Genomic DNA, 27,925 nt, shown 5'->3' with positions numbered 1-27,925 from the left:
AGGTAATATAAAAATAGCAATGATTAAAAACACACACACACACACACACACAAAGATAACTTTAAATTTAATCAGCTTTACATTTAATTTCAACTTTTGCCTTTAGTGGCATCATTAGTTTTGTACTCGTCTAACATTTTGTTTTTAGTACCTAGAGATAGGCTTCAGCTATCCACTACACCTCTGACTTTATGCTCTTCATAACAATATGGCTAAAACCTTTATATTCTCTACTTCATAGAGTCACAGATATAGAACTCAAAGGGACCATCAGGTCCAACCCCCTCTTTTTACAGATGAGGAAACTGAGGGCCACGGGCAAGTTATAAGGATCAGAGGCAGGATTTGAATCCACATCTTCTGATTCATCAGTTGAATCTCTTTCTATTGCCTTACTTGGCCTGCCCTTAGTCATTAAGGCTGTAGAATCTTCCTCATGGTAGCCAAATAGTGTTCATCTGATTGGGGTTTCCTCTGACTACCAGGCTGGAGGAATTTCTTAATTGTAGGGATGTTGCTGATTCTTTTTTTAAATGCCTAATTCAAGAAAAAAAAACAATTAGGAGGTGAATTGCAAAATAATACTACTTCCAAGGCAGATCAGAAATCTACCTAAATTCATGCTGGCTCCCTGACCCAAGATATTGATAGAAATATTTGATCTATGCGGATTGAGACATTGTGTAAGAAGAAAAAATAAGGAGCTAAACCAGGTTCTTAGTGGAGATTTGTTTGTCTGATTCAAAGAAATCACTACTCATAGATACCAAAAATAGGGTTGTGGGTACAACAGAGGAGATCTAAGTTCTGAAGCTGGGGAAAGGTCAGAGCACAGTCAGTCAACAAACACTGAGTAAGTATTTACTATGCATCAGGCACTGTGCTAAGCACTAGGGATACAAAAATAAATAAATAAAAAACTTGCACCACCCTCAAAGAGATTACATCTTAATAGGGAAGATAATAGGTAGATAACTATGTACATACAAGATAGAAGATAATAATAATTTTTTTTTGTTCCGTCATATCTGACTCTTCGTGACCCATTTAGGGTTTTCTCACAAAGATACTGGAGTGGTTTGCCATTTCCTTCTCCTGCTCATTTTAAAGATGGGAAAACTGAGGCAGACAGGGTTAAGTGACTTGCCCAGGATCCCACCGCTAGTAAGTATCTGAGGCTAGATTTGAACTCAGAAAGAGGTGTCTTTCTGACTCTAGGCCCTGGGCATTCTATCCACCACACCACCTACCTGCCCAATAATAATAATAATAATAGCTAACATTTATATAGGGCTTTAAAAATATTATCTCATGGAGCAGCTAGGTGGCACAGTGGATGGAGTACCAGCCCTGCAACCAAGAGGACTCGAGTTCAAATCTGGCCTCACACACATGATACTCACCGGCTATGTGACCTGGGCAAGTCACTTAACCCCAATTGCCTCACCAAAAAAAAAAAAAATTATATAGCTAGATAGATATAGATACACACACATATAAAATCTCATTTTATCCTCACAACATCCTACAACTTATGATGTAGGTATAATTATTATCTCCATTTTACAGATAAGGAAACTGGAGGCAAACAGAGGTTAAGTGACTAGCTGAGGGTCACATAACTGGTAAGTGTCTGAAGTTAGATTTCAATTCAGAGAAGAGTCTTCCTGACTCCAGGCCTGGTACTCTATCCATTGCACCACCTAGCTACCCAATAATAATAACTAACATAGGGCCTATGCCAAGCACTTTAAAATATTATCTCTATTTTACAGAGGTATTATCTCCATTTTACATATAAGAATACTGGAGGTAAACAGAGGTTAAATGACTTGCCTGGTGTCATACAGCTAGTGTCTGAGGTCCCATCTGAACTCAGTCTTCCTGACTCCAGGTCAGCACTCAATCCACTGTACCACATAGCTACCCCATTATTTTACACAGAGTAGACAGGAGGTAGTCTCAGAGGAAACATACTAGGAAGGGGAGGAGAGTTGAAAGAGACCACTAAAGGCTACCTTCAGCAGGTCAGATTTGATACAAGTATTGGAGAAAGCCCAGGGAGAGGGTAGCCAAGAGATAGCGGTGGGTGAGGGAAAAAAAGTATTTCAGGCCTGAGAGATAGCCAGGATAAAGGCACAGAGTCTGGAAATAGAATAATGTGTACTGCCAAGTAGACCATTATAGCTAGAGAATAAATAGAAGGTGTGGAGGAATAGGTCACTGCTATGAAGGGAGCTATGAGATGGGCACCTTAGGCAGCCAGAGAATAGCATGATGTAGAAAGGGGCATGGGTGATATGACTTTGGTAACAGCAGCACTGCAGACAATCTTTGTAGAAATAAATGCTTTGTGTAGGGTCAGTCCCTGCTTCCATTAAAAATCAAAACAAAACAAAATAATACCCTTGCAAGTTGCTAAACAGTCAAATTAGAGGCCCAAAGGATTTAATCCTTTCCGTATCCATAAGATGTCTCAAATTAGATACATTAGGCAAGCAAAAAAACAAAAACTAAAGAGGAACACCCAGCTCGTCTGCTTAAATTTCTTTTGGATACCACATGTAGCCCTAGGGATTAACTTGCATGTATCACTTCTATTTCAATCTTTGTTCCTGCTTATTTCTTTCAGTTGTATGTGGGGAGATGAGTTTCCTCCTTTTCCCCTCCTTCCCCCAAGCTTAACCATCTACCTGTAGCAGAGGAAATTCAGAGAGTGCATTAGCACGTAATTCTTCTACCATTAAAATAGCTTCTAGCAGTCGTATGTCTGCCCAACTAAATTTGCTGCCAACCAGATAATCCTGTCCGTGGTTTTTCAAAACCTGCAGAGGGGAAAAGACAACAACAAAAAGACGTTGGATAAAAGTAAGCCCTATCTGACCTTGGATCAGCACACACTAAAGGAGGCCATCATTTCCTCACTTGAATTATAGTCTTTTGTGTACATTGCTCTTGGCCACCAGATGGCACAGTAAGATAGACTTATCTTCTCGAGTTCCAATGTGGACTCAGACACTTATTCACGTGACCCTGGGCAAGTCCCTCAATCCTGTTTGCCTCAGTTTCCTCATCTGTAAAAATGAGGTGGAGAAGGAAATGGCAAAACTATTCCAGAATTTCTTTGCCAGGAAAACCCCAAATGGGGTCACAAAGAGTCAGTCACAATGATGCATATGAGTCTTTGCAGACTGGGAACAGACCTGGGCTCTTTGCTGGAGCTGCTTTCCACAGGACTGCTGTTGTTCGGTCTTTTGTTTTCAAAGAGGACCAATGATATCACAGGGTGACGTCTTGACTCTAGTGAATTGGATTCAAGTGAGGCAGAGTTGCACAAAGCCTCTCTCTCCCCAAGTCCAGTGACAGGACAAAAGTCAAGACAACTGAAGGTGGCCTGGCAGTCATCTTCCATGTTTGACCGAGTGCTAAGTGCTGCCTAGTGCCTGCTTCAGCCACCTTCAGGGCCATTAGAACAAACGGTTCTCATTCACCCATTCCAGCAGAGGAAGTTTTCACATCCTTGGGGTAGACATCCCCCTAACTCACCTATGGGTCTGAGGTCAATCAGCCACCCTCTGCTGCACTAGTCACATAATGAGGTCCTAACTGGCTGCCCCTCAAAGTGTATGCTCCTGACCAGGAAGCTCATTCAGCCCAAATCTGTGTGGTAATCTTGGCATCCAGAGCAAGCAACATGAAATACTAACTCAAATCCACTTTTTAAGACAAATTCAGTTGGGTGAGGGAGAGGAACTCTAGGATACTATCCTGCGGAATGGAGGCAGAGACCTTGGGACAACAAACCTCAGGAATGGAAAAGGGGTGGGGAAGGACTGGGAAAAGTGAACTGAGAAGATGCTACCCTAGGATACAGCTGGTGGAGAAGTGGGGCAGGTGGAGAATAGGGTTTTTTTTAGGCAATTGGGATGAAGTGACTTGCCCAGGGTCACACAGCTAGTAAGTGTCAAGTGTTTGTTCTGAGGCCGGATTTGAACTCAGGTCCTCCTGACTTCAGAGCTGGTGCACTATCCACCGAGCCAGCTAGCTGCCCCAAGAATAGGTTTTTGTTGTCGAATCTTTTCAGTTGTGTCCGATTCTTCAGGACCCCATTTTGGAGTTTTCTTGGCAAAGATACTAGAGTGGTTTGCCATTTCTTCAGCTCATTTTACAGATGAGGAAACTGAGGGCAAACAAGGTAAAGTAACTTGCTCACTGTCACACAGCTAGTAAGTGAATGAAACCAGACTTGAACTCAGATCTTCACTACTACAGGCCCGGTGTTCTATCCACTTTGACACCTAGCTTCCCCTGAAATGTTACATACTTTCAAACTCCTAAATTCAAACACTTCTGTCTAAAGTTATTATAATCCTTTTTTCTTAATTTTCTTAATTTCTTAAATTTCTTAATTTCGTAACTATTCTTCACCCTCTTCAATGGCCTTTGGCCAAAGTCCATAATGTTCTGGCCCGATATGGCCTCCTTGTGAGACAATATAAAAATATTCTCTTCTTGTACAACCTTCAATTTAACCCAATCCAATTCAACAAACAGTTCTACGTGTACACTCTATTCAAAGCCTCATGCTAGTTACAAAGACAGAAACAAAATAGTCCTTGTGTTCAAGGAGTTTACATTCTCCTGGGGGGATCAACAGAGATAAGTTTGAAAAGTAAATGCAAAGTAAATTCAAAAGGAAAAGAGCCTCAATAAGAGGATGGGGAAGGGTTTACAAATGGCCTACTGTGGAAAAGAGCTCCTGAATTATGCTTTAATGGAAGCCAGGGATTTTTTAAGGTGGAAGTGAGGAGGGAAATACATTCCAGACCCCAATGGACCTATGCAAAAGCATGGAATGAGCAACTAGAATGTTGCATAAAGGGAACAATTCTCAGGCCAGTCTCTCTGGAACAAAGAGTAGGTTTAAGACCAAAAAGAGAAAAAGAAATTTTTCATTTTTTAAAAAATTTATGGATAAAACAAGCATTTCCATAATATAGATGATTAAGGGAAAAGGAAAAGAACCTATATGTTCTAAAATGTTTATAACAGCTCTCTTTGTGGTGGCAAAGAACCAGAATTTGACATGTTAGAGCATGTGAAATCCTTGGCTCACAAAGATTTACCTTTTCAAAGACACAGGAATACCGGCTTTTGGCTCTCTCCAGGACAAGCTCAATCTCCTTCTCCTTTTCTTCAGCTGACTTGAAATAAACTACCGTGACCAAGAACATCAGGTCCAAGGTGCCATCCGTATACATGTTAATCCTGAAAGCAGAGCATTTTAAGTTTCACTCAAAACTATACTTTTGGAGCAGTTAATTTCTATACTACTCTTTTTTACTCTAATTAGCAGGTCAAAGCTCATAGATTTAGAGCGGCCAAAGACCTTGGGTTCAGTCTAACCTCTTCATTTTACAAAACGGAGACACAAGGAAGTAAAATGACCTGCCCAGAGTCACCGATAGGGATTGTCTGAAGCAAGATTCAAATCCAAGTCATGCCTGGCACATAGTAGCTGCTCCTTGCCTTGACTATTCACTACAACACACTGGTAGGAATTATGTTTTCCCAGCCATCATTTTTTTATCTCTTGCATTTAGGAGCTATGAAACTGGGTTTGATTTGGGCCAGACTTACAAGAGGGTTTTGGCAATGGTGGTGAGATTTTAAGGGTGCCGAGGAGTGACCCATGTCTACCAAATACCTTTTGCAACTGGCTTGCTGATGCCTGTAATTCTACATTATCCTTTCCTAAGTAATACAGTAGAAATATAATTGACTCTAAGATAATCAGAAATACAGGTGTGCATAGAACAAAGGCTAGGTACACCTGGGCATGCTGGCTCACCTTGGAGAGATCACCACCATCATGGTGTAAAGACGAGAGCACACAACTTAGAGTCAAGACAGACCTTCCTCACTTTCTAACTCTGTGACCTCAGTGAGTCATTTTACCCCTCTCAGTTTCAGTTTCGTTTTTAAAATGGAAATAATAGCACCAGCCTCACAGAATTGTCACCATCAAGTAAGATGATGCAAATAATGGGCTTTGAAAACCTTAAAGTGAGATAAAATGGCTACTACTAACATCATTATTATGGGATTTTAAAATTTTATTAATTTTTGTTGGGGGTGGGGGAAAGAATTTCTCTTAGCTAGGAGGTTATTGAGCTGGCTAAAACCCAACCCATGGGACGTGAAAATTTACTTAAGGCTTCAGAGAAGCAGCCAAAAAGTGAATCAAGGCTTCCCAAATAATTTGACTTGGCTTATTTGAGGAAGCATTCAGCTGATTATGACTCTGTAGACATGTAAATATCCCCTCTCAACCAGCCCGTAGTGTACCTTCTAAATGTAATCTGTAACTTGACTTAGTTTACCTATAGAATCTATTTAACTAGGCTTGTATGAGATTATGATTCTGTTTAAATTTGTTCAACTTTTATGATATCAAAGAAGGCATGAGGTTATAAATCTACCTCAATTTTTATAGTTTAAAAGAATGCACGAGATTTCAACATGTCAAAGAATTTTCTGTCACTCTGATGTAATTTTGTCTACTAAAAACCTCTTTATAATCCTAATTATTTACCCGTACTTAAGCATAATAAAACCTAGGGAGTTACCTCTATAATTTCTGTGTTGTAGATTTATTTTGGCAGCAGTGACCTACCACAGAAACTCAAAGAGGAGAGATTTCTTACCTAATATTATCCTTTCCAGAAGGACAAGTGCTAATGCTCGCACCCAATGCCTTCTAGAACAGCTGACCCAAGCTCCATACATGCCATCAAAAACTTGAGCTCATATCTGGCTCTGCATCCCAACTGCATGTATTTATTACCTCAGGGAAGTCATTTCTCTTCGGGCCTCAGTTACCTTATCTCTAAAATGAAGGAATTGGAGTAGATGGTATCTCAAATCCCTTCTAGCTTTAAATCCTCTGATCCTAAAATATGTCTGGGATACATAACATATTAAGCCCCTTTAGATTGCTTCATCTCAGTTTTCTCCTGTTTATCTGATCCTTCCCTGGGAAACAGATTTTGATAGCAGTTACAACAGGGACTGTGAGAATAAGATGGAATGTAAGAATATGAGGACCTGTAGAGTAGAGAAGGAGGTGTCACTAAAGCTAGCGAAAAGACCCAGAAAGGGGCAGCTAGGTGGCGCAGTGGATAGAGCACCAGCCCTGGATTCAGGAGGACCTGAGTTCAAATCCGGCCTCAGACATATAACACTTACTAGCTGTGTGACCGTGGGCAAGTCACTTAACCCCATTGCCTATCCTAAAAAAAAAAAAAAAAGAAAGAAAGAAAGAAAGAAAGAAAGAAAGAAAGAAAGAAAGAAAGAAAGAAAGAAAGAAAGAAAAGACCCAGAAAGAAGAGGTGACAATAAAGACAAACTGTGCCGATTCCTTAATTCTCCTTAGGGTGGATTTCCCAATTAAGAAATTACCAAAAGATATGAACAGGCAGTTTTTTAAGGAAAGAAACCCAAACTATCAGTAACCATATGAAAAAATGTACCAAACCACAAATAGATCTGAGAAACGCAAATCAAAGCAACTCTGAGATTTTCGTTCCCACCATCAAGACTGACAAAGCCGACAAGATGGGCCAAGGACAAATGCTGGAGGAACTAGGGGAAAAACAGGCATAGCAATCCATTGTTGGTAGAGCTGTGATTGGTTCAGTAGTTCTAGAAAGAAGTTCGGAACTATGCCCCAGAAGTTACTGTGTTGTACACAGCCTCTGACCCTACAATACCACAACTAGGCCTATGCCCAAAGAGATCAAAGAAAGACCTATATTTATATCAGTACTTTTTGTGGTGACAAAAATCTGGAAACTAAGGGAGTGCCCATTAGTTAGGGAGTGGCAAAACAAATTATGGTATATGAATGTAATGGAGTACTCTTGTGAAGTAAGTAAAGATGAAAGGAATTGGTTCAAAGAAACCTGAGAAGACTTACATGAACTGACTCAGAACGAGGTGAGCAGAACCAGGAGAACAATTATTCAATAATGACAACATTGTAAAGAAAACAACTTTAAAAGACTTCCAAATTCTAATTAATGCAGCAACCATGATTCCAGATCAGTCATAAAGAATGATACCCGCCTCCTGACAGAGATGTGACAGTCTAAATATTCAGAATAACTCGCATTTTGGGGCATGGCCATTATAGGAATTTGTTTTGCTTGACTATGCATATTTGTTACAAGGGTTTTATTTTTCTTTGGGGGTGGAGGATGGAGAGGGAGGAGTGAGGGAAAAAATGCTTTTCAAATGAAAAAAATTAAATAAAAAATTCCCTTAGGGTCAGTCTAATCTGTCATTACCTGACCCACTCTCATTCTCTTCTAATCAATCTACCCTGAGGTTGGCCTCTTCCAAAGGTTGTAACATCAGAATAGGTTCTTTATTATGGGGAACTTATATTGTACCAAAATCAAGTAAGGGCAGAGTTGATACTGTACAATGCTGTTTCTTTCAGGTCCTTCCCATACAGGTCGTATTTAGCAGCCAGGTAGCTAAGAATGGCTCAGGTTTGGGTGAGTTTCATTCCATCAATTTAGACCAAAAGCACTTGTTGAAAGAGCAGAAATCCATCTGTAGGATGAAAAAACAGGTTCATTCAGTCTCTGTTCATGGCCGTAAGAACTCTATGCATTTTTTTACCTGGCCTAAACATCACTAGTTAGGACTTTTTATATTTAGAGTAAGAATCTGCTGTAACTCTCTTAAGGAACACAGTTACTTCATTGCCTTTCATTACCTGTGCCTGGATGAATAAACACTGAAGTTAAAGAAATGTACGTGATTAATGTGGAAACATGTTTTGCATGATTGCACATATATAATCTATATCAAATTGCTTGTCTCCTCAATAAGGAGCGAGGGGAGGGAGGGTGGAAGAGAATTTGGAACTCAAAATTTTAAAAAATGAATGTGAAGAATTGTTTTTACATGTAATTGGGGAAAAATAAAATATTAATTTTTTTGAAAAAATAAACATTCTTTAAAAAAACTTTTTAAAAATAAAAAAATGTTGCAAAAACGGGTTTCTATTCATGTTAATTATTAGATGTTCTTTAGAATGAGAATAACAACCTGACCGAGGGTAAAAGCCAGAAGTCACCACTATGTCCTAAGCAATGTATTGATACTTTTTTCCCTAAATTTTAATGAACGATTAATTTCTCAAGAGAAAAAAACAGAAAGAGCTCCAGATAAGGAGTTAGCTGACCTTGGCCCTAGTTCTGTTCTGCCATTAACTGGCCATCCAATCTTGGGTACAATTCTTAATCCGGGGTTCACAAATTTGTTTTTTAAAATATTTTAATAATTATGTTTTGATATAATTGGCTTCTTTTGTAATCCTAGGTATTTTATCCTATGCATTTAAAAACATAATTCTGGGAAGGAGTACATAGGCTTCACCAGACTGCCAAAAGGGTCCATGACACCCAAAAACCCTGATAACAACCCCTGGTTTATTGTTGTTTTTCATTCGCTCAGTTCATCCACCTCATTGTGACCCCAGGGATCATAGCACAGCAGACTCTTCCATACTCCACTATTTCTCAAAGTCTGTTCAAGAATCCCTGGTTTGGATAACCTCTAAAACTGCTTCAGGCCCTATCAATCTATGAATCTGCAGCATGAAGAAAGAGCACTCCAGTCAAAAGATTTGGGTTCAAATCTGGCTTCTGATGCTTATTTCCTGTGTGATCCTGAGAAAGTCATTTAACCACTTGAGGCCTCAGTTTCCTCATCTGTAAAATAATAGGACTGAAAGAGCCTCTGAGGTCCCTCCCAGATCTCAACCTGGTATGCTACCATAACAAAGAGGTGTTTAAATTAGCAACTTCTTGTGTCTCCACACAATAGTACCATCTTAGGCCTTTGGGAGGGCATATTACTTTTAATATATTTAGTATAATTCAATTTAACATGTTACCTTTAAAATCAACACACTTAACAGTGGTCGTGCTCATGTGTCCTATCTCAAATGTTAGACTCTGAAAAGAAGTAAGTAATTTAAATGTCTATTAAGCACCTAAGTTTGCAAGGTACTTTTCCAGGCAATGAGGAAACAGAGGGGAAAAAAAGCATTCTGTGACTACCAGCAGCTTAGTAGAGGGATATGACATGTGTACAGATAAGTAACCTAAGTGACTGGGGGGAAATGAGGAGCTAGAAAAGGAGATGGAGACATTAGGGAGGTCAGAGGGGGAAAAAAGGTGGTGGTATCTTTGAATTTAAATCATAAATTAAGTTCCTACAAGATGGAAGTTTGTCTTATGGATAGAGGGCAAACCTTGCAAGAAGGAAACCTTGAGTGCAAATCCTGCCCCTGATACATACTAGTTGTATGACCATGGACCTCTCAGCATCTCCCATTAGAAGAGGAATCCTTAATGGTTTTTTTGTGTCAAGGACTCCTTTGGCAGTCTGGAGAAACCTATAGATGTTTTCTCATAATAATGTTTTTTAATTAAATACATAGGGTTGCAAAGGAGCCCAGGGCGGCTAGGTAGCACAATTGATAGAATCAGGAAGACTCATCTTCATGAGTTCAAATCTGGCCTCACATACTTGCTAGCTGTGTGACCCTGATAAAGTCACCTAACTGTTGGCTTCAGTTCCTCATCTGTAAAATGAGCTGGAGAAGGAAATGGCAAACCCCTCCAGGATCTTTGCTAAGAAAACACCAAATGGGGTCACAGAGAGTTGGACAGGACTGAAACAACTCAACAGCAGTAACAAAACAAATCTTAAAAACATTAAATAAGCGTAGGTTTTTGGTGGTGTTATCACAGAGATAGGGGCTTAAACCTGTCTGTAAGCAGTTGAAGAAAGAGAACACTGAGAAAGGAACAGTATCTGAGGTAGAAAAATACTACCTCAGCCTACCATGTACTTCAAATACACAATCTCACTTTGATTAGTCAGCCTTGTGAAGCAGGTAGCAATTATTATGTTTCAGATGAGGACAGACCCTGTCTTGCCCAACACAAGACATCAGATACTGATTTGTTGGAAGTAAATCAACCTGAAGGAGGCCAGGAGGTTTAAACAACTGTCATGCATTAACCCAATCTTCTATGCTTTCCTAAGACAAAGTTTTATACGTAGAATTTCCAAATCAACGGTTTCAACAGAACCGACTCAGCAATTCATTCAGTTTTTCTTCCCCCCTTGAGCTAGCTAGACTCTTGGTTTTACTGACTGACTAAATTGATCCATTATATTATCACGTCGCTGCTGTTCAGAGTGTCTGACTCTTCACGACTTCATTTGGGGTTTTCTTGGCAAAGACAGTAGACTGGTTTGCCGCTTCCTTCTCCAGCTCATTTTACAGATGAGGAAACTGAGGCAAACAGGGCTAGGTGACTTGCCCAAGTTCACACAGCCAGTAAGTGTCTGAGGACAGATTTGAACTCAAGTCTAGCTGATGCCAGGGCCAGCGCAATTTGCTGTGCCACCTAGCAGCCCTATCGTATAGAGTACATGGGCTTAACATACCATGTGCAGAGTAGAAACCAGTATGAAGCAATTAAGGTCGTGCTTTGGTTACCAATAGCCTGGGGGCCTTAATTCCTCCCTGCTACCCATACTGACTCCTACATACACCTAGAGTTCCTCTGACTACCTGGCTTCTTCTCTCAGGTCCTGAGGTATCAAGCCTAAGGGTCTTATATCATAATAAATAAAGCACTGAAATTGGAATCGGGATGACCCAAGTTCAAATCTTGCTTCGAACATTTACTAGCTGTGTGACCCTAAATTACCTGGAAAATGGGGGCAATAATAGCACCTTTCTCAGATTACTTTAAGGACCAAATGAGATAATAGATATATAAAACTCACTTTGCAAATTTTAAAATGATCTATAAATACTACTGCTCTTGCATTCTTCTCCCACTAGAGATGGGCTGCACCAAAGACCATGCCAAACTGGAACCTGGCATCCCATCAGAAGCAAAGCCGGATTTCCACTGGCCATATGGGCTGTCGCCAACCCCAAATAGTAACTGCATTTCTAGCTCTCTCCAGTTTCTGTCTTCCTCTGCCCTCCTCTTTGCACTCCCTGGAGTCTTCCTTTGTTGTATAAAAGTGCAAAGATCACTAGATTTTAGTCAGAGACTTTGAGTTCCAACATTGACTCTGCTAGTCATTGTCTGTATGACCTTGGACAAGTCACATCCCTCCTATCTGGCCTCAGCTAGGTGTGGCCCTAGGCAAGTCGCTTAACCTCTGTTTGCCTCAGTTTCCTCATCTGTAAAATGCAGATTATAACATTGCTTACTTCCCAGGGTTGTTGTGAGGTGCAAATGAGATATTTTTGAAATGCTTGGCATGTAGCAGGTCTCTGCAGTCCCACAGATCTGAAGTTACACATCCTTCCAAGTCAGGGAGAACTGAGTTTAATAAGTGCAATGAACTGTAGCACAGGAGGCTCTGCATTGATTTGATTGATTGTACAGGTTTGGGATGTCCTATTGCTAAAAGCTAGTAATCTGAGCAGCCTGGCAATAGCAAGGTCCAGCTACTGCTCCCCAATGACTGGACTTTCAAAATAACTCAGCACTGAAGTCTTCATTGCACATATGGGTCTTTTGTTCAAATAATCTCCTAAACTGGGAAGACCACAGTCCATAATCATGCTGCTACAGCCCTGGCACAGTTGACCTAATCGCATTCATGGAAGGAAATCTGAGTATACTGTTGGTATAGTTATGGTCTGGGCACATCAGGGTGTATCTATTCTAGTGAATGCATTCTTTACAAATGAGATTTGCCCATCTGGGGCAAGTCACCATGCAACTCTAGCAACATAATTCTAAGACAATGTAGAATTTCAGCTTATTTTCTGATGTCTGTGAGAAACAAACTGAGATCACGATTTTTTGATAAATAAATTGGAGACAGGGCAGGGTTTAGTCAAGCTTGGGTTTAAATTACTTTTTGTGTATAGAGTTTAATGAGATCAGAGTTGGAAAGGATCTCAAAGGCCATTTCGTTCAACCCCCACTCATTACACAGATAAGAACAGTGAGGCTATGAGAGGTTAAATGCTTTCCCAAGGCTGCTCAGGTAGTAAGTGGCAGAGCTGGAATTTGGACTCAGCTCCCTGGTTCTCCCTCCAGCAATCTTTTGCCCAAATATGCTGGTAGTCAACAAAGAGCACAGTGGAATCTCTTCTTCCCTTTACTTTTCAGTCAATTATGTGACTGTAACAATGTGGTCTGACTACCTGTCACCTTCTGTTACCTTTATAAAAGATGCTCTCAATACAGATGATTCCCATAAAAATTTTTTAATAAAAAATAAAAATGGGGAATGTGCTACAGTGGATAGAGAGCCTCCAATTGAGGAAGACCTGGGTTCAAGTCCTGGCTCTGACATACACTGGCTGCCTGAGCTGGGCAGATCATTTAAACCTCTCAGTGTCCAGCCCTCTCTCACTAAAATCCAATTCACTTGCATGTCATGTCATCACCTCCATGATGTCATGGTCTTCATTGAAAATTATGCCCTAGGCAATTCATTAAAGCAATGAATTGCAAAACTGATGCCAATCTGCATTAGTAGGGGGGTTCCTCCATCAGGAGTTCACCATGTATCAATGACATCATAGGTCCAGTTTCCCCAAAAAATTAGGTCTGTGGTTCAAGTCACTCATTTTCTTGGTCACTTTTTGGGGGGAGAAGAGAATAACAGTAAGGACTGAAATATTTTCTAATATTTTGGCATCCTCCTTTTTTCATTATCATCATCATCATCATCATCTTTGTCTTCCTAGCACTTTGTAGGATGTCTTGCATGTAGGAGATACTAAATACATTAGACAAAAAACTCACAAGTATTTCCCATCTAGCTGTACAGATGGGCAATGATGACCTCTGGCAAGGACCATCATCCAACCTCCTTTAAAACTAAGCCTTCCAAGAAGCAAAGCTATTGTAGCTGTTCTTTCTCAACAACTGCTAAAGACTATGGCCAATTAGACCACCAACTATCCCCATCCATCTCCCAGCAAAACTACTAATCAAGATCCCCAAGATACAAGAACAGGATGGAACCCACAAGACTGAGGCTTTGTTTACATGGTGGGCTTACATATCAAGTAGAAACTCACTTTTTAAGGTATCACACGAAGAAGGCAGCTAGGTGACACAGTGGATAGGCAATACCAGGCCTGAAGTTAAGAAGACCCAAGTTCAAATGCAGCCTCAGACACTTACTTGCTGTGTGACCCTGGGCAAGTCACTTAACTCTGTTAGTCTCAGTCTCCTCATCTGTAAAATGAGCTGGAGAAGAAAATGGCAAACCACTCCAGTATCTTTGCCAAGAAAACCCCAAATGAGGCCACAATGAATTGGACTGAACACAAATGAAAAACAAGTGAACAACAACATATCTCACAAAGAAATAATACCAACTGCTAATGATGAAACATAACTCTTAAACTATTCTCAAGAACAACAAAAAATTATCATCTATACTGCCAAACTTTTCCTAGAGAACAGTCACCAGCCAGACAAGAACTGCTATCACTCATCTGGTGAAAGGAGAAAGAACTGCCCTGTCCAGGCTCCAGTTTGGAGACTTCTTTCCCACTCCAGGAACCTGCTGCCTGGAGTGTCCCGCTAATAACACTTGACACTTACCACAGTTATTTTTAAACTTTTATTATTATTTTTGCTTAGGCAATTAGGGTTAAGTGACTTGCCGTGTCTGAGGCTGAATGTAAACTCAGGTCCTCCTGACTCCAGGGCCAGTGCTCTATCCACTGCACCACCTGGCTGCCCCTTTTCAACTTTTAAAAGCACTTTTTTTATATGTGTTATCTCACTTGATCTTCAAATCAACAACTTCCCTAACACTGGAGAGGCAAAATGGTGTAGTGGATAGGGTACTGGACTTGAAGCCAGAAAAATAAACCTGGGTTCAGATCCCACCAAAATTTACTTCTATGTGACTCTAGCATCCTTAGTTAACCTCATTGGGCCTCAGTTTTTTAATCTGTAAAATGAGAGGTTAGACCCGATGTCCTCTAAGGTCCCTTCCAGCTGTCAGTCTTTAAAGGGAGTAGGAACTAGACTTGTAGTTTCACAGGATTAGAGAACTCCCAGGAACTCTTCCTACTGATGCAGGTCAGTACTTTCTCTGCAGTTTATGGTCTTGGTTGGATTTGAACCTGGCTCTGAGGTCAGCTAGCTCTCTGTCCATTATGCCTTGCCTCTCAATCATTTAAAGCCCAGCTCAAATATAACTTCCTCCATGAAACCTTCCCTGCACTCCTGTCAGCAACAACCTTGTCCTTCAGACCTCACGCAGCATTTTGTTTTGTAATTGTCTCGTGCATTTATCACGTAATCCTATGTCATAAGATTATCTGGTTTTGCATCTAGGCTTATAGACTGTAAATCTTTTCAATGTATGTGTTCAATGCATGCCTAGTGTAGTTCTTTGCATGTAGCAGGCACTCATTAAACATTTGTTGGACAAATAAATGAACGAAGTGAGTCAATGAATTCCTAACTCCTTTGCTGAGTTTTGTTTTGTTTTTTAAATAATTGGTCATTTCCCACTAGGATTCTCTGTTTGTTTCTTTTTTTCCCTTCTATGTGATCCTGAACTTTTCTATGCTGATCATTTCTATGTTGACCACTCCTCCAAGATCACCTAGGCTCAGGGGAATGCCTATGAACAATCAATTATTTCTTGTGTGACATAGGATTTTCAGATAGAAGATTCAAGATGCAAAGAGAGCCTACAGTGCCAGGAATGGGGAAGCTAAAGACTGAACCTGTGTCACAGGAATCAAAAAAAACATTCTGATGACCCTATTTGCAGCTGAATGGAGCACATAAAACAATACTCCATCTACTGCATTCTAGATACTAGCTCATTTCAGCTCTAATCCCTTGGGATTATTATTATTATTATTTTTTAGTGGAGCAATTGGGATTAAGTGACTTGCCTAGAGTCACACAGCTAGTGAGTGTTATGTGTCTGAGGTCAAATTTGAACTCAGGTCCTCCTGATTCCAGGCCAGTGTTCTATCCAGTGCCCCACCTAGCTGCCCCAATTTTTACAAACTTTGCATGAACAAAATAAGTGCAACTATAACGAAAGAAACTATTAAATGGGAAAAATATTTGCATCAAATGTTTCAGATAAATTCTTACCTATACGATACAAAAGGAAAAAGGAAGTGGAAAAAAAGGGATTGACAAAAATATTTAACTGATGCTGAGTGAAGTGAGCAGAACCCAGAGGACTTTGCACACAATAACAGCCACGTTATGCAATGACTAATATTGTTAAACTGAACCCTTCTCAGCATTATGAGGATCTAAGACATCTCCAGAGGCCTCAGGATGGAAAATGCTGTCCACATCCAAAGAAAGAACTATGGAAGTCGAATCGCTTATTTTTACCTTCTGTTGAGTTTTGTTTCATCTTTCTGATGGTTCCTCCTACTGGTTTTCATTTTTACTTACAACTTCACTAATGTGAAATTATGTTTCATGGGTATGTAAATGTAAAGCCTATATCAGATTGTGTGCTGTCTTGGGGAGGGTTGGGGGGAGGAAGGGGGAGAAAAATTTTCAACTCAAAAGCATATGGAAGTGATTGTTGATAAATCAAAATAAATGAATAAAATTTAAAAAAATATTTAACTGAAAAAATCCCTAATAAATCAATAGGTATGAATAATTTTAAAAGGATTACAGACCATCAACAACCACACAAATAAGTCTTCCAAATCACTAAATAAGAGAATATCGAAACAACTCTGAAATTTCACTCATGCCCACCAATCTGACAAGGATGATAAAGGATGAAAATAATGTGAACAGGCATATAAATGCACCACTGGTGGAGCCGTGAATCAGTCCAGCCATTCTGGAAAGTAATTTGGAAATATGTGAGAAAAGTTAACAGACTGTTCATACCTTTGAACCAGTGAGCTAGCTACTGAGCATCTCTCACAAAGGAATCAAAGACAGAAAGGGAAATCTAATATTCATAGTAGAACTCTTAATCTGGCAAGAAACTGGAAAGAGGGGCAGCTAGGTGGCACAGTGGATAGAGCACTAGCCCTGGAGTCAGGAGGACCTGGGTTCAAATGCGGCCTCAGGCCAAACACGTGACATTTACTAGCTGTGTGACCTTGGGCAAGTCACTTAAACCCAATTGCCTAAAAAAAAAAAAAGAAAGTAGGTACCTATCAGATTGGGTAAGGGCAGCTAGGTGGCACAGTAGATAGCGTGCCAGGCTTAGAATCAGAAAGATTCATCTTCCTGAGTTCAAATCTGGCTCAGACACTTAAGTTGTGTGACCCTGGGCAAGTCACTTAACCCTACTTGCCTCAGTTTCCTTACTTACAGAACAAGTGAAGGCAATGACAAAGCACTCCATTATCTCTGCCAAGAAACCCCCAAATGGGGTCACAAAGAGTTGGACACAATTGAAAAAAGACTGAACATGAAATGATGAAAGCCTGAATAAATTGTGGCATATGAATGCAATAGATCTATTACATAATAGAAAATGGTAAATATGAGAAGTTCATAGAAATTTGAGTAGACTTGTATAAACTGATGCAGAGATAAAATTTTTTTTTAAAAAATATGCAAGAATACAATCATAGAAAAGCATGCTAAAAGACAACTGAACTCTATGGCAATGACCAATCTTGACTCCAGAGGACAGATGATGAAACGTCCCTCTTTCGTAGTAATGGAGTATTGGTTTCTGGAATCAGAGGACCTAGGTTTGAATACTGTCTCTATCACTACCTGTGCTATCACAGACCCTCTTTGGGCCTCAGCATTCTCAACTGTAAATGGAGGGGTTGGATCAGATAAACTCTAAGGGAACTTCTGGCTCTAAATCTGTTATCCCAATTGCAGGTGGGGAACCTGCAACCTAGAGGCCACACGTGGCCCTCTAGGGCCTCAAGTGCGGCCCTTTGACTGAATCCAAACTTCACAGAACAAATCCCCTCAATAAAAGGATTTATTCTGTAAAACTTGCACTCAGTCAAAAAGGCTGTACCCAAAGACCTAGAAGGCCACAGGTTCCCTATACCTGTGACCTAAATTAAGGTAAGGAACTATAGGAACAGAATATTGCCTACAGAGTAAGATGAAGTAACTATTAGCTGGTTTCACTTGACTTTTTTCTTTGGGTTCTACAAGTGTGGGGGTGGGAGAGATCAAGAATTTTTGTGGTATAAAAAACAAAAGATAATAAAACTTTTTTTTAAAAACAAAGGACATTAAACAGATTCTGAAGAGCAAAGTTTGAATCTATCATTTATTAACTCTGTGTCCTCGTACAGGTTATTTAGCCTCTTTGGAGCCTCATTTCTTTATCTATAAAATGGGGAAAATAGAGAGGCAGCATGACATAGTGATGAGAGTGCTTGACTGTGATTCAAGAAAACCTGGGTTGCAATTTCTGTCTCAGATACTTGTGAGCTGCGTGACCCTGAGGAAATTCACCTAATCCTGCTGAGCCGAAGTTTTCCGATCTATAAAATGGGGATGATATCACCTCCCTTATAGGACTATTGTGAGAAACAAATAACATACATAAAACACTTCATCAACCTTAAAGTGCTATATAAATGCTAGGTATTGTTTTTTCCTACCTCACAAAGTTGCAAAGATTAAATGAGATAATGTAGGTAAAGTGCTTTATAAAAGTAAACTTTTATTATCCTGTAATAAGAATCAGAAAGATTCGTCTTCCCAAGTTCAAATCTGGCTCAGACACTTACGTTGTATGGCCCTGGGCAAGTTGCTTAATTCTGCTTGCCTCAGTTTCCTTACATCATTTCCTTACAGTTGACAACTACTACTGACAGAAAGGCATGTAATCAGCTTTTTTTTAAATTGTACTGTGTTATGGAAATGCTTGTTTTATTGGATAAATTAAAAATAAAATAAATGATATTTTAAAAAGAAAGTACAGCCTTTATGTACTCTGACTTTTGGAGTTAGGAATTTAAAAATCTCCATCTTTGCCTATCTGCTTTTGCTTTTCATCAGCTTGCTACAATAGGACACGAGTTCTATGTCGATCTCTTCTCCAAACTGCACTCATAATTGAATACAAAAACAGCCTTAACAATGAACAGAACCCTGAAGTAAGGATTGGTCACCATATTTCTCAGACTTCTTCAGTCTTCTAGCATTATTTTTCTTTACATTACCGTAGTCATTGAAAACTTTTCTGATTCTGCTTACTTCAATATTAGTTCATAGAGCTCTAACCCAGTTTCACTGAATCTTCATTCTTAAGACACAAAAATGTTCCATTATGTTCATACAACACAGTATGTTCACTCAGTTCTCCAGGAGTCCAGTAGCCACTTTCCTTCTAGTTCCATGCTATTAAAAGTACATTTGTATATATGGAACCTTTTTACTCTCTTCGACCTTCTTAGACTAATGGTATTGCTAGATCAAATGGCCTGTGTACATTTGACTTTCTTAGTCTGACTTCAAATTGCTTTCTAGAATAGATGGACTGTTTCATAGCTCCAACAGTGCATTAATGGGCCTGCCTTCTCACAACTCAACAGCTATCATTTTTGTCTTTTGGCAATCTGATTGACATGAAGTAAAATCTCAGAGTTGCTTCAATTTGCATTTATTATTAGTAATCTGGAGCATCCTTTCATGTGGTTGTTAATAGCTTGTGCTTCTTTTTTCAAAACTGCTCATGTTCTTTGACAAGGCTCATGTGTATGTAGTCCCTAAGTATCTTGGGCATCAAATTTTTATCAGAGGCATTTGCTACAAAGATTTTTACAATTAACTCCTTTCTTTTAATTCTACTACATTGATTTTTTTTTTCCATGCAAAAGCTTTTCAGCTTTAATGTTCTCTAATTATCTCTATACATTATTTAGTTAAGAATTTTTTCTTTGGTGGGGAGGGAGGTGGAGAAAAATTTAAAACTCAAAAGCTTATGGAAGTGATTGTTGATAAATCAAAAGAAATTAATAAAAAATTAAAGAGAACCACAGGTGTAATCAATAACATAAGATGCTCCAAGGAGGAAGAACATGACACAGGCACTTCCTAGGGCTGGGTCTCTCCCCCACCCCCCACCATGCTGAACAAAGTGCAAGTTGAGAGAATTACAAATAAAACTAGGACCATAGGGAGAAGAGGCAGTGGTTCCTGCCTTTCTGCATCAAAGTCCTTAGAATATTGGAGCAGTAAATAAAATACAGGAAGAATGCATATTGCCAAAACAAAGGTAACTCCCTCCAAAGCCTGGATAATCAAACAAGGGAAAGACTGATGAAAATAGTCTTAGATCCCTATCAAAGAGCTCAGGATCAAAGGGCCAAAGACTAGAGATTGTTTCAAAAGTTAATAATTAAGGCATTCAAGAAGAAAGAAAGGAGTAGTTTCAATAACCATGCAGTCCTGTCTTCAGATTTTCTTTGATTGCTTATCCCCACCTCCAATTAGATAACCAAGGGAAAAGCTGGGAAAGGAGACCAATACAAGGAAAAGCCAAAGAGAAGGGAGGTGGTGACCACTGGCCTTGCATCTTGCACAAGATCCCTTGTTTTAGACACTGAACTCTTGAGTGTAGCCAAAGGACCACTGATTTGGGAGAGAGCATCTTGTGGAAAAGAAAGGAAAAATATATTTAGCTTTAAGGTTTTCAAAGTATCTTAATATGTTATCTCACTTGATCCTGACAATAATCCTGTACGGTTGGTGCTGTTATTGTGAGGAAATTGAGACTCAGAGGACAAGCAATTGATACCTACAATCATAGAGAGCTGAAGAGGCAAGATTGGAACTCGGTTTGCCCCACTCCGAGTCCAGTGCTCTACCTGCTATACCATTGCCTTTTGGGGAACTGCTTTTCAGATGCACAAATAATTAGAAGCCTAAGTACACAAAAGCATCCAGGAATTAGGTCCTACAATGGTCCCTTTCCTACGTTAGAGACAGACAGCTACCCCCCTGAGGAGACCTGAAACAGAAGTAGCATAGACCTGATGAAGATCTGAGGAAGAATCTGATGATGAAACACGTTGCTTGTATGTGTATACATATTCACACATATATTATATGTATGTAAATGTGTGTATATAGTGATAAATATACACATGGAACTACAGAATGCTACCAAGACTACTTCGAGGAGATAGTATGGTACAGTGGAAAGAACCCTGGTTTCCTACAAGGTGCAAACAAGATGAAGACAAGCTCCTTTGGTTTCTCCCTCTCTTAAACCCTAGCAAATAAAGTTCAAAATATGCCATCACACTAGAGAATTCTGGGAGAAGTTTTGGTCATCTGCAAAGTCTGGTATCTTGATGGCAATGTTCTCCAAACAACAGGTTCGCCTTGTTATTGCCACTGCACCCTCAGGGCCACTGGGCATTTCCATATCTTTTGCAAATGAACTCTGCTGTGTGATCTCTCTCCCAATTGGAATGTGAGTCCTTGGGAGGAGGGACTGTCTTGCTCAGCTATCTGTATTTTCAGCCCTTGGCAGAGTATTTGACGCGTAGTACGTGGTTTATGCATGTTTTTCCACTCATTTACCTCAACCCAGGCCTAGAAACTTTAAAAAAAAATTCATATGACAGAGACATGAAGAGCAGCAGAAAGGAGGAAAAAAAGGAGAGGTAGAGTGAAAGGGAAAGAGAGAGGAAGACAGAAGGCTGGAAAGGCAGAGAAAGAAACAGATAGACACAGAAAGGAGACTCTCTGATAAATTTTCATTTGGAAACGAAAGAAATAGGAGCAAAAGAGCTCCCCAGGTAGAGCACATACTTGGATCTGTGACTGAAGATTTACATACATAATTGGAATTGTTGTTTATTTAAGATTTTCTGGGTTTTTTCTTCCTTTTGAAAAGGAAAAGGCTGGGGGCAGCAAGGTGGCAGTGAATAGAGCACTGGCCCTGAAGTCAGGAGGACCTGAGTTCAAATCCAGCCTCAGGCCAAACACTTGACACGTACTAGCTGTGTGACCCTGGACAAGTCACTTAACCCCAACTGCCTAAAAAAAAAAAAAAAGGAAAAGGTCTACTGTAATAGTGTAGTTCATACCTGCAAGTTGTAAGTCAATCTCAGAATACTGAGGGAGAAAGGGAGAAGAGTTAAATCTCTCCAGTTTCGAGTGAAGTTGCAAGTTAAGACAGTGAGTAAGTGCCACGTGACTCAAACCTAGAGCCCTCATCATCCATTCCATAATATTTAGGTCAAGTATATCAGGTATCTCTCAGTGCACTCAGACAGCAACCAAACATAGAAAAAAAAATCTGCATGAGTTAACCCTCCAAGTAATCATTTTGCCTCATCGCCCTAGGGTTTATTCAAAGGATATACTCCAAGAAAATTTTATCTGCCCCTCATAATATTCCATCTTCCACCTCCAGGCCTGGAACACTCTCCTTCCTCATACTGAAGAAAATAGTGGGGGGATCAGCCAATTCCCATGCTGACTTACCCTCAGGATCATTGTGCCTTCCCACCTCAGAATGAGTATGGGAATGCCTCATAGAAGATAACCATTGATGCTAGGCAGGAGATTTATTGAAGGAGTACAAAACCTGAGAGGACTGTGTTGCTGGTTAGTGATTACATCCTTCCCCATCCCTGACTCTTGAACATCCTAACCTTAGAGTCAATGCTTTCTCCCAGGGCCTGGAGTCAGAAAGACCTGAGTTCAAATATGACCTCAGATTCTTATTAGCTGTGTGACCCTGGGCAAGTCACTTAACCCCAAGTCTGCGCCGGTTTCCTCAACTGTTAAATGGGGATAATAAAAAGCATCTACCTCCCAGGATTGTAGTGAGGATCAAAGGAGATAATTATAAAGTTCCTGGCCCATAGTAAATGCTACATAAATGTTAGCTATTACAACCAGCACCATAGCTTACTGTGTTTAATTATTTATGTTTGTGAAGTGAAATATAATAATATTCTCTAAAGAATTAATTTATATTTCAAGCAAAAGATATCAGTAAAGTAACTGAGGCTTACCCTCCTGTAACTTCAAATATTGTTCTCTTGTTTCCAAAATCACTTCTTCAAACTAAAAAAAAAAAGATTAAAAAAAGAAATTATTTTGTTTCCAAAGTCCTAGAAAAAAACACACTCCTACAATGTAAGGAAGAGAAAGTAGATTACAATATTTTAAAAGTAGTTTTGGAAACACAGACTCTCTAAGCTGGAAGGGACTTCAGATGTTAACTAGTCCAACCTATACCTGATGATACTGGCACCTTTATGACATACACTACAAATGGTCATTGCCTCTGGTTGATGACCTCCAGTGGTGAGGAGGCCTCTACTCCCCAGAAAGATCTGGGTTAAATTTATGCCACCTACGTGACCTTGGATAAATCATTAAATTTCCCTGAATCTCAGTTTCCTCATTTGTAAAATACGAGTTGGGCTAGATGACTCAGGAGGTTTCTTCTTGCTCTAAATCTATAATCCTGAGTCACCTATCCTCCCTTGGGAGGTTATGGCTAGATAGTTCATCTGAAAAAAGTTTGCTGGACTGAAATGTCAATGTGAGCCAACAATGTGATATGGCAGCCTCCCCTCTCACCCCCACAAAAAAAAGAAAGCCAATTTGATCTCAGATTGCATTAAGAAAGGCACCTTACACCTGACACTCACCAAGCTACATTGCAGCTAAACTGGCCTAGTGCTATTTTCTATATACAATATTCTATCTTCTACCTCATACTACATCCACCTCTTAGAATCCCTGCCTTCCTTCATGGCTCAGCTCAAGGGCCGCCTCCTGCAAAAACCCTTTCCCAATTCTTCTGGTTGTTAGCATTTTCCTCCCCTCCAAAATATTTTGTATACATTTTTAATTTGACTTATCTACATGCATATTGTTCCCCATCCCCCACCCCCAGTAGGATATAAACACCTTTGAGATCAAAATTTTGGTTTTGACTTGGTATGCCCAATACGTAGCATAAGTGCCTGGCTATTCCTAAGCACTTAATAAATGTGAAATGAATCAAAATGAAATTAAATTACATCCAAAGTAAGAGGAATGACACAAACACAAGATAGGCAAATATAAAATATGTAAAAAGTAAATTCAAAATAATTTCAGGGAAGTGATGAAATTCTAAGGGGGAGGGTAGGAGATAGGAAAGGATCAGAAAAGGCCTCAGAGTACCTCACAGTTGAGTTGGGCCTTGAATGGAGCTGGTATTTCATTTCCATAATTATTCATTCACTAGGCATTTCTTAAAACTTATAATCCAGCTACTGTGCTAGGTCCCAGGTATATAAAGACAAAGTTTAAAGAATTCCTGTCCTCAGACAGCTATAGATTGTTAACAATTGTAATAGCAAACTAAAACTAATTTTATGTTACTAGATATCCATCTGTTATTAGAATACCAAGTTGTTGTTTTTTTTTTAAATGCAGAATTGGGGCAGCTAGGTGGCTCAGGGCACAGAGCACTGGTCTTGAAGTCAGGAGGACCCGAGTTCAAATTCAGCCTCAGATCAAACGCTTGACACTTACTACCTGTGTGACCCTGGGCAAGTCACTTAACCCCAATTGCCTAAAAAAAAAAAAAGCAGAATTGGTTATTGAATTGAACCAGGATATGGAATTTGAATGAATCGTCTTTGTGAACTCACATGGGTAAGTTTATGGTCCTCAGTCTATATGAATGTTGGCAGGAAGTTATGAAGCTGTTTCAGGACAAATAAAGGGAGATAAAGAAAAGGAGGGCCACAGTCAACCACCCAGAAAATCCCAGGAAGGTGGAGACCTCACTGGGAGCATAGCTAACACCCAGACTTGGTACTCAGGCACAATTTCATTATATGGATTTAAAAAAAAAAAAGACACTGAGAAACAATGAACTTTCATCCACAGAAGCTTGGCCAAAAAAAGCTCCATTTGACTTCAAATCAAGACATAGGAAAATAAGCTCTTTCATTAGTGGTTTCCATCGAAACCACAACTTTAAGGAATGAGTGACAAATAAGAAGACTTGATAAAATTGCTTATTTGCTTGAGGCCACATGCCAAGTTGTTTTGACATATACAATCACACTTTGTTACCCCTTCTATACAATACTGTCCAGGCCTTCCTCTTCACCTCCCTACAATGTATGCTCACTAATGAAGGATAACACATATGGATAAACGGACACATTCATAGATGAAAACATAGGCACATGGCAGGGAACACGAAGCAACAAATCTCTAAAAATTGTCATTCTGTGTCTGCTGCCATTTTGCCCTCATCTCTTCCTTTCTCCAGGATTTCTCTATGTACTTGGCAGCTTCTCTTTCCATGATGAATTGATAACAAGACAGAGGGCAAGACCCGAGCTTATGTCTAGGGACATAAATGTTCAGGACATGTGATGGACATAGAAATGCCTGACTGGAGCAGATGGATATCCCAAAGAGCCCTATCCTAACTTTCTCTCTTCCTCTACATAAGAATTTTATTCCTTCACTTGCAAAAGAGGCGCCATCAGAAGCAGACAGCTTGCAGGTGTACCCATAGAACCTGCAGGGCTTCTTTGTCATGGAATGCTGGTTATTTAAAATAAAGTCCACAGGGGCAGGTAGGTGGCACAGTGCATAGAGCTCCAGCCTTGGAGTCAGGAGGACCTGAGTTCAAATCCTACCTCAGACACTTGACACTAGCTGTATAACTCTGGGCAAGTCACTTCACCCTGATTGCCTCACCAAAATAAAATAAAGTCCAAGTCCTGCACAGTACTTGGCCCTAGAAAGAACAAACCTCAACTCCAGCTGCAGCTAGGAACCATCGAATGGACTCCATCCGACCTCTTCCATTAAAGTAGTAGAGTCTGGATTTCTCTGCCATGACTTCAGGTATCAGTTGCCTGGGGAACAAAATAAAGAGAAAGATATTTTCAAGACAAATTAGGAATTGGTTGGAGGATATTTTTCACCCAGACACTCATATTTACCACCGAGTTGCTAGGAACTATTCCCTGCCTGTTCATTTTGTTGACTATGCTATTTAAATGGTTGTTACATAAACCCAATGCTATGTCCATCAACCCAAACTGTTTGCAATTGTTACTAAGCTTGCAAAGAGATAGAGAGAAGGAGGATCCCATTTCTTAGAGGGAAAGATGACCATTTTCCCCTCAGTGCAAGATGGAGGAGCTGGGAGAGATCAAGAAAAAGGAGGGTCTATCATTTTCATAACCTTTTAGAGTATATATCAGTACAAGCAATACACTGGACAAAGAGAGAAAATCACTCTTGGAAGACAGAAAGTTCACACATTAGAAATAACATCCACTTTTAGCTTTAGAATACTCTAAGAGTAAGTAGCTTCCCCCCTCCCTCCTCCCTTCCCTTTGAGTGGCAGCTTGCCAAAGGGAAGGGTGATAACATCACCCATTCACCAACAGACAGAATTAGAGAACTTTGCATAGGCAACAGCTTTATTGAGGCCATGACCAGCAAGCTGTCTGCATTTAAAGCTGAAGAGTTTCTGGCTTTGCTCACACACTCTGCCTGATGGTTACGATAGTTATTCATTTTTTTTTAACTAACTGCTCCACATGCTCTAACCACAAAAATCAAGTTTTATAGCGTTATAGGAAAATTGAATGAGTTTATGCACAAAAATCCATGAATAGCAAACTTCACCCAAAATCCTTTCACTGAATGCTTGAAAGGAGTAAGGAAAGAGTGAGAGAGGAAGAAAGAAAAGCAATGCCTTCTATAGTCATATTTCTCTACTCTAGAACCTAACCTTACCATTCCTTACCTGAAAAAGAGAAGGTCTCAGGTCTTTAATGAGATACTTTTTTTTTTGCCTTCTTCCTTTCTTTTAAATTTGATTTCTGCTTCCAGGGCAGAAGGGGCTGTGTCTCAGGTTTCTTGTTCCATTGGCTACAGGCCCTGGCTGTTTACCTGGTGTTGCGCTGATGTTACCCCCCAGGCTCACGGGGGACCCTCTTCTCTAGTGTTGTGTTGAGGGAGTGACTAACGCTCCTGGAGGCTGTAGCAGCCTGGCAATTTACCCGGTGCTGAGCTGAAGTCCTAGTGGGGACGTCTGGAGTGTGCTGAGGCCCTGTGGGGTTTTTCTGCGTTTTCCCGAGGCTATGTGGAGGTCTGGGTTACTTTCTCTACAAAGTGGAGTGTGCCTGCTTTCTCTGGGCTGTGCAGACGAATTTGGAGGTCTGCCTGTTTGCTCTGGACTGTGCTGAAAAGCCCAAGGAGATCTAGGCTACTTTCTCAATCAAGCTGGAGAGCGAGTTTGCCCTGGGCTACACTGAAACACGTGGAGGTCTGGGTTACTTTCTCTATAAAGCTGGAGAGGGTCTGTTTGCTGGAGAGTGTCTGAAAAAGCACGTGCAGGTCAGCCTGTTTGCCCTTGACTGTGCCAAAGCGCGTGGAAGTCTGGGGTATTTTCTCTACAAAGCTGGAGGTCTGCCTATTCAAGATCTGGTCTGCTTGTTTGCCCTGGGCTGTGCTGAAGCACTTGGAGGTCTGGGTTACTTTCTCTACAAAGCTGGAGAGTGTCTGTTTGCTGGAGAGCTATTGGGAATCTGTAAGGATGTAGAGGGCCACAGGCTGTTCAAGAGGTCTCACTGACTGGCAGAGGCCCCTCTCCGGTGCTGATCTCTGAGCAAAGGTCACCTGGTTCGGTGCTCCATTATATGGATCTTTAACAATCTTTAACTCCCCTAGTTATTATATGGTCATTAGCAGTCTATTCTGGGATTGGAGTCAGATAAGTGCACAGGACGTGCATGCACTGTCCTTGAGCACAGCATGGGCTATACGTCATTGTAACTTGAGAAAGAGTTCCTGTTATTTTACTATATAAGTAAGTGCTTTGCTAAAAATAAACGAAG

General features: G+C 40.2%; 1 pseudogene across 1 annotated transcript; it reads right to left on the bottom strand.

Moving 5' to 3' along the window:
• Positions 1–50: 50 nt before the first annotated feature.
• LOC110213597 (glutathione S-transferase A4-like) lies at positions 51–26,011 on the bottom strand (annotated as a pseudogene). The gene is made up of 6 exons (XR_013487008.1): positions 25,825–26,011; positions 23,063–23,114; positions 8,487–8,619; positions 5,127–5,268; positions 2,694–2,825; positions 51–537 (listed from the first exon to the last, which is right to left on the bottom strand). The product of XR_013487008.1 is annotated as a glutathione S-transferase A4-like (transcript).
• Positions 26,012–27,925: the final 1,914 nt, after the last annotated feature.

Source organism: Phascolarctos cinereus, unplaced genomic scaffold (genome assembly GCF_003287225.1).
Source record: "Phascolarctos cinereus isolate Bilbo 61053 unplaced genomic scaffold, phaCin_HiC Scaffold_5;HRSCAF=322, whole genome shotgun sequence".
NCBI lineage: Eukaryota > Metazoa > Chordata > Mammalia > Diprotodontia > Phascolarctidae > Phascolarctos > Phascolarctos cinereus.
Note: the sequence above shows the minus strand (reverse complement) of the source record. Positions and strands in the feature narration are given on the sequence as shown.